Genomic DNA, 7717 nt, shown 5'->3' with positions numbered 1-7717 from the left:
GTTTTACAACTTGAACAGAAATAAAGCTTTAAATTTGATATTTGTTATTGATACTTTGATTTAATATATCAGTATGGGGCTTATTCTGTATATGGCTTTAATTTCTATCAACTGTGATGTTCTTAACATCTGTAAGTGCTAAACAATGTAACTGGATACAGCTTACCACACAGTTTGAATAATTTATTCTTTAGAAGATTTAACCAGAGATTAGCAGAATTAGTTGCCATTTTGAACTTACATGCTGTACATAGTGATGGAAAACTGAGCAGTGTCTTCCTAATATATCATTTCTCTATTAACTTTTTAAAAATTAGGTTCTTTTGCTCGATGCTGGTGGCTCAAGCTTGTAATTCTAGCTACTCTGGAGGCTGTGATCTGAGGATCGTGTTTCAAAGCCAGCCCAAGCAGGAAAGTCCATGAGACTCTCATCTCAAATTAACTACCAGAAAGCCAAAAGTAGAGCACTAGTGGTAGTGCTCTAGTCTTGAGCAAAAACAGCTCAGAGAAAGTGAACAGGCCCTGAGTTCAAGTCCCGGGGCCAGCACCACAATGAAATAAAGATTATCTTGTTAAGATAATTGTAAGTACACATTCAGCTAACAATTGCAAAGATCTATACTTGGTCCAGTTTTCCACAGTATTAGTATTTTGTAATAGTAATACATCTCACCTCCAGGAAATTGGTATTAATAGAGTCTTTAATTTTGTACTCTGCATTGAGTTCTGGTTACTTAATTAATCATCATTGTATTTGTCTACCACCAGAAGCAAGATCCTGAACATCCTTCATAGCAGGAGAATCTATCAAGTTGCTCACTTTAAGTCTCACTTCCCTCCCGCATCCTTCTTCCTGCCCCTGACAACCACTACATTACCTGTTTTGAAGATTTAATTATTTGAAAATGTTATACAGACTGATGTTCCTAAAACTGGCAGTGTGAGGAATCTATTCCTTCACTGAAACCACCATTAAGTTAAAAAAAAAAAATGGTTGGAATCCAAGGAAGTTGAGAGTGACCAACTAACATCTGGCATTCTGTCTTGGAGATGGACTTTTTTTGTGATTGGACACGAATTAGGAGTAGGGGTGAAATAATTGGATGCTGGCAGTCACTGAACTAGTCCTATTTTGAATGGATGGCTACAAAAGTTGTCATTTGGTTTCTAGGATTGGTTGTTGCTGCAGAGGTTGTGAGTATTGTGTTGTCAAACGGCCTGTCCATTGTTGGTATGTTCAGTCTCACAGAGTTGTTCACAGTTTCTGGTTGTTAGACTTTTAAGTATGACAAGAATTAACTCTTAAGCTGGGAATATGGCCTAGTGGCAAGAGTGCTTGCCTCCTACACATGAAGCTCTCGGTTCGATTCCCCAGCACCACATATATGGAAAACGGCCAGAAGGGGCGCTGTGGCTCAGGTGGCAGAGTGCTAGCCTTGAGCGGGAAGAAGCCAGGGAAGGTGCTCAGGCTCTGAGGCCAAGGCCCAGGACTGGCCAAAAAAAAAAAAAAAATTAACTCTTAAGCCACGGAAAGTTAGGGGTGAGTATTATAACCTCTAAAGCAACCATTAGATGCACAATAGATACTAACATGCAATACCAAAAATTATGGAAACAATCCAGAAACAAAACTAGAAAAAGAGAAGCCAAAGTGAAACAGGGAAAAGCAAGGGGAAATAAAAGACCTAAATCCAATGTCATCAATAATTACACCAAATGTTAATGATGTAATCACCCTAGTGGAAATTAGAAAACCTTATAAAGACCAGATAGTAAAATAGTTTAGCACAATCAATCCACCTGCCTCCATGTCCTGATCATAACTGAGGATTTCATCTTTTCTTGTTTGTTTTAGGTTGGAAATTTCCAAATTCAATTCAGAACCAGGGGAGGTTGGGTTTCTGAGATGAGCCTGAAGATGAGAATTTGGGCTGCACATCCCCAAGTTAGCTGACTACCAACTACCTCTTCAACCCAATACAGTGCTCCTTCAGTTTCTTTGGGAGAGGAGAGGAGTTTGGACTTGTGTCCAGTTCACCATTCCCCTAAAGTTAAAACCTAGTTGGTGTCCTTGCTTAATTATTCCCACATTGGGCTGTTCCTTTTGCTAAAGAGAGGACAATGGATGAACCATAGAGAGCAAAAGAGCCCCCTTTCCTTCAAAGCTGAAGTTCAAACCTTTTCCAAGAGGGTCTACCCAGTGTTCGGAGACAGCCTGCTGAGGATGAAGAAGCTGGAAGTAGGGTGCAAGTGACGCTCATGGAATACCAAAGCATGCAGCTAGAGTCTCTGTCGCTCCTCCTCTGCAGGGACCCAGCCCATGGCGCATGCTGAGATCTGACAATCACCATTCACAGCCAGCCCAGACAGGAAATTCCATGTGATTCTTACCTCCAATTAATCAGTAAATGCTGAAAGTAGAGCTGTGGCCCAAGTGGTAGAGCACCACCTTTAAGAAGAAAAAGCTGAGAGAGAGCACACAGGCACTGAGGTTCAAGCTCCATTAACAGCACACACACAGTTTTTAGTAATGTTAGCAGGCATTGGCAGTATTTATAGAGAGAGGTGTTTAAGAGTCCAGCCCCAGTGTCTGGACATCAAAAAAGTCAGACAATGGTACTTGGACCCAAAAGCCAGTAAGTTGGTAACTGGTACACCAAGTGCTTTTACTTTTCCCAAATTATGCCATCCCCCAGCACACACATTCATAATATAAAAACAATTTAACATTACATTTTTCTTATGAGCGATATTCCCGTGTTTTGCTGGTTTGTTTTACAAGAGACACAAAGAAATAATTATTAACTTTTCCTTCCTAAATATTGTGTTTTTCCTCTTCTTGAGAGCTCACATCTGTCCTTAGACTTCATAAATGTGCAGTGTTTTGCCTTGAATGGATTATGTCTCACCTAATTCTTGAAAACCCCTCATGCATATTAATCGCATAGGAAACTAAATTTCAGTTATTTTGACTTTCCCAGAATCACATTGGTGAGTGACAGAACTTTGAAAAATGTTCATTATTCAGGCAGCATTCTCTTTCCCTTTATCCCCTCCATATATGTCAGCCAGGCAACACATGATCAGGTGAGAGACCTTAGCCAATACCAATACAAATTGTAAAATACACTACACCCCTCCTAAGGTACCTGTGGTTGAGGTGTGTGCTTTATAAGTGTGTGTCTTCATTATTTCAAGTGTTTTTCTTCTCATGTATGAATCACCAGTTGGCAATAAAGTTACATCAAGTTCATTCGTGTTTCTCTAAATCCCAAACCTTTTTACCACTACCACATGGGAAAAACAACTATAGTCACTTTGATGAGCTGTTATTCATAGGAATTCTCCGGTGTTTGGGGGAAAATGCCTTATAAAATTGGAATTTTGAGAAGGAAATAGGTTAAACATGTATTCAACACTTCTTAATCCTAAGGGACTGAGTTCTGGTACTTGTTACACACAAACACAAATATGCTTCAAGGTAGTGTCCCTTAAGACTCTTCTTACTGTTGTTGTTTGTTTCATTTTGTTTGGTTGTATATCAGTCCTTAGGGCTTGAACTCAGGCTCTCATACTCTGTCTTGTCTATTTTGCTCAAGGCTGGTGTACTACCACTTGAGCCATATTTTTGTTTGCCTGGATTTTTTTGCATAAAATTTTAATCATACTTTAATTTGCAATTTCTTATTTAAACTTTTATTTCCATTTCTATGATAATAATACACATTCATTATCCTTTTGAAAACTAGAATTGTTCTACCTGGCTTAACATGGAAAACATTCTTACCTTTGCATCAAAGTTTAGTGCTCCCTAAAGGTGTCCTTCTCAACTCCTTCTTTTCTAAGGTAGTTTTGTTTTTAGGTTTTTGCTTTTCCAGTAATAAAGTTTGAGTGTGGGACTTACACTACAGTGATGCCCCCCACACAGGTACATTCCTCCCACACATGAGCTTCTCTGCTGTCTTCCAGTGTATTTGCCAACTTTTAGCTAAACGAGTAGTCAATGTTCATGTTGTTATAACTCTGTGACCATATAATTCCCATGTAGCTCTCATTCATGTCCAAAGTCTTCAAAAACTGGACATATAATTGGCCTTGAAATATGTCAGCCATTCTATTGATGCACTGATTTTGTGCCATCCCTCCTCCAAATCTCAGGTAATCTGGCTGGTCCCCACACCTTCTCAGGTTGTCAAGCTCTATTGTGCTTCTTCAGTGCCCTGGGTTCCCATTTGTCTCTCCTCTAAGAATCATTCCTATTTCTTGAATCTTTCTTGATTTATAATCGAGTTTGGGTTGAATACCCCTTTCTTTTCCCTCACAGAAAAAGTTCATAGAGATGAATTATTTATTTATTTATTTATTTTGGTTGGTCGTGGGGCTTGAACTTGGGGCCTGGGCACTGTCCCTGAGCTCTTCAGCTCAAGGCTAATGCTCTACTACTTTGAGCCATGGTGCCACTTCCATTTTTCTGGTGGTTAATTGGAGATACAAGTCTCAGCGACTTTCCTGCCGTGGCTGGCTTTGAACTGTGATCCTCAGATCTTAGGCTCCTCAGTAGCTAGAATTACAGGTGTGAGCCAGCTGATCCTGGGTGAAAGGAAATTTTTGTACCTTACATATCTGAAAATATCTTTATCTTTTCCTCACATCTGAGTCACAGTTTTGCTGGATGTAGAATTTGATGTAGAATGTTTGAGAAACATTTTCTTTGAATTTCAAAGGCACTGCTCTGTTGTCTTCTAGCATGAAATGTTGTTAAATTTAGGTTAGTAGTCTGGTAGCCTTCTAATTATTAATCCTATATAGGTGGCTAATGTTTTTGTCTCTGAAAGAGTTTAGACTCTTCTGTGTTTTGATTGTCTGGAATTTCATGATAATGAGCTATAGTGTGATGCTTTCCTTATAAGAGCACGAATGAGCCAGGCATTCAGTGGGCATTGGAAGAGTCCCATTATACAGATGTTGGGTCTCCTTGATCCTCCTAAGTCCTTGCTCCTCTGATAGTCTGCATTCTGCTAGCAATGGCTGACACAATTTATTTCCCTCAGAGCTTGAGTGTTGATTCTGTTCAACTTAGCTCACCTATGCTATTGTCTTCTCACAGGGCTTCCTATTCTTTTTTTTTTTTTTTTTTTGGCCAGTCCTGGGCCTTGGACTCAGGGCCCGAGCACCGTCCCTGGTCCCTGGCTTCTTCCCGCTCAAGGCTAGCACTCTGCCACTTGAGCCACAGCGCCGCTTCTGGCCGTTTTCTGTATATGTGGTGCTGGGGAATCGAACCTAGGGCCTCATGTATCCGAGGCAGGCACTCTTGCCACTAGGCTATATCCCCAGCCGGGATTCCTATTCTTGAATAGGTGATCTGTTTTGCTCCTTCTGAAAGGTTTTGGATTTTTGTCTTTGTTTGTTGTTTTGGTTTTTAATCCTTGATTTTCAATGTTCTAGTTTCTCTGTAGGAGTGTTTACTGTCACTGTTGTTAGGTTGTTGGGCTTTTGTTTTGGGGATTTTTGGGGGGGGGGGGCTTGGTTTAAACTCGAGGCTTTACACTTGCTAGAAAGATTGTTTTATCACTTGAACTTACCCCCCCCACACACACACCCCTCACCACCTTTTGACAAGTTCTCACTACCTAGTCCAATCTAGTCTCAAACTCACAGTCTTTCTACCTCAGCCTCCTGAGTGCTGGGGTAATGGGACTACAACACTACACCCCAGCAAGGAGGGTTGTTGCTCTTGTTATTTGAAACTTATCCTTTACTTAATGAGCCCTCCCGACTCTAAAAAGAATGTTTTTTACCATCTTCCACTGAAGGGTAAGTCCTTCTATCCACTTCCAGTTTGTCCTTCAGTAAAATCTCATTTCTTTTGATCTCCAAAAGAAAATTCCTCAAAATCATTGAGCTGATTCTTCCCATCCCTCTTCTGGTCTACTTTATAAATTTGCACTTTCTTTTGCCAGTCCTGTAGCCTCTACAAGGAAGAGAGGGTAAACAAGTCCATCTGGCCTCTAGAAGTATGTTCATCTGATGGCTTATACCACAGGAAGCCCAAGCCTTGCTTTCTAAGACAATTTGCAATTGTTGGCATGGACTTCTCCACAATATTCTCAGACACCAGTTTTACTTTGCATCCTTTTGTACATACCTAAAAAAGATGGCTCTAAGTAGAAAAAAAAAAGACATTTTATGCCAAAGGGATCCAAACAGTTTAAATAATTGCTATTGCTACTTATGTTTAGTTATGTCATTCTCAAACAACAAATAGCCAAAGAAAAACTTGAAAAGAGGTGAGTGCCATAATAGTTTATCTTGTTTTTTTTCTCCTTTCCTTCCCTGCTCTTTCTCGCTTTTCTAAAACACTATAACCCTTAATTCCTTTCCCATTTTTTATTATTGGTTATATTTATTTTTGTTCAAATTACTTGCCACATTCACTTTTAAAAGTCAGTCTACTAAGTGATTTTCAAGTCTATAAATCATTGTAAATTGCCCAAGGAAAGGGATTCAACACCCAGTGACTCAGTAAAAAAGAATGTTATGAGGTCTTTAAATACTTTGTTCTTTAACTCTGAAAATAAAAACTTTTGATTCACTAATCACTTGAACATTCAGTTCTGAATTGTGTCCTATAGCTTTGCTAGAATAAATAAGCTGTTCAAAGCCATCATTGAATAATTAAGTCTTCTAACCTGTGGAATTTTCTCAAGAATACAAATAACAAAAATTTAACTTCAACTTCATAGTAATTGGTGGTCATACACCAAAAATTAAATGCATAGAGGTGCAAAACTGATTTCTTGTAACTTGAATATGTTAGATGTTGTAACAGTACTGGAGCCATAAATGAGTCATAGCTAAATTGCTGCTAGTAATCAAGGTACCTATGTTATATCTATTAATTCTGGAGGATTTTGTAGGGGGAAAATTTTTATTAATTCAGCCTAGAGATGTTGGGTTGTTTTTAGTCAAGCAAGTATAATGTTTTTATAAATGTGAACAGAAAATTTATTTACCAGTATAAAATTTTAAGAAATATTGGAAAATATCCAGACATATCTTCAAAAATTCTTTGTACAATGTTTAAAATAGCCTCAAAATGTTAGTACTAAAATGTGCAGTTGAGGTTACTAGCCTTGTTAAGATTCGAATCTTTCTGATCAATTTCTGAAGAATTTAATTTTCCATGAAGCAACGTTGGCAGTTAAATGAACATACAAGCCAGAAATAGTATTATCTTCTACGTTAAATATCAGAGACTTTGGTATTCCTTTAAGTTTTCTATTGTTATTATGTCATTGCATGTTAAGCACCAAGAAATACTTGTTTCAGTTAACCCTCAGTCACTGAAAGACTGTATAATACAACTGAACCCAAGGAAAATTTCCAGATAGTTTAAATCTCAAACTCAATTCTCAAAGGAAAATTTCCCAAATTTAAAATGTTTCAAAACTGAAATATCCAGTGCAGATTTTGGCATCATTGGGCTGATTTTCCCCAAAGCTGAGTGTGAGGGAAGGACTCAGTGCTTGGGTCTGCTGCTGAATACATAAGGACTGCTGCTCACGACCCTTATACACCCTGCTCTGCTAGAGTCCTTTCAGCTCCCTATCATAAAGGAGACTTAACGTTTCTCTCCTTTTGTGTGACATCACAGCATCTATGATGAAATGTTTGTCTTCTATCATATGTGCCGCAGCCTTCCAGCCCAAAGAAGAAA

The sequence above is a fragment of the Perognathus longimembris genome, chromosome 12 (genome assembly GCF_023159225.1).
Source record: "Perognathus longimembris pacificus isolate PPM17 chromosome 12, ASM2315922v1, whole genome shotgun sequence".
Taxonomy (NCBI): domain Eukaryota; kingdom Metazoa; phylum Chordata; class Mammalia; order Rodentia; family Heteromyidae; genus Perognathus; species Perognathus longimembris.
This window is presented reverse-complemented; position numbering follows the sequence as displayed.